Genomic DNA, 402 nt, shown 5'->3' with positions numbered 1-402 from the left:
TTTTTTTTTTTTGAGAATGTGGGAGAAAAAAACTATATTTCAGTTATTTTGTGGGAAAACTCAAAACATTCTTTGAGAGAACCCAGAAGCAAATGCAAAAGCATTGAATTATAATGTTTTCCGTCACTGTGCCCCCTTTGGGGCTCCATAGGAAATGGCTTTGGATGTACAGTAAGTGATAAATGAGGGATGTAATGGAAGAGATTTCTAAGCACATGTGTGTTTGTTTGCTAATAGCCCAACGCGCTTTCAGAGAAGGAGTCCGGGATGCTGTTGAGTGCTCAGACCATCACCTCAGAGACCGTCAGCACCACCACCACCACCCAGATCACCAAGGTACATGAAGCTATGCCTAAACCTGCAGTGACTGCTGCTTAAAGAACAACTGATTGATGTTAAATG

The sequence above is a fragment of the Sinocyclocheilus grahami genome, unplaced genomic scaffold (assembly GCF_001515645.1).
Source record: "Sinocyclocheilus grahami isolate Dianchi unplaced genomic scaffold, SAMN03320097.WGS_v1.1 scaffold4821.1, whole genome shotgun sequence".
Classification (NCBI taxonomy): domain Eukaryota; kingdom Metazoa; phylum Chordata; class Actinopteri; order Cypriniformes; family Cyprinidae; genus Sinocyclocheilus; species Sinocyclocheilus grahami.
Note: the sequence above shows the minus strand (reverse complement) of the source record.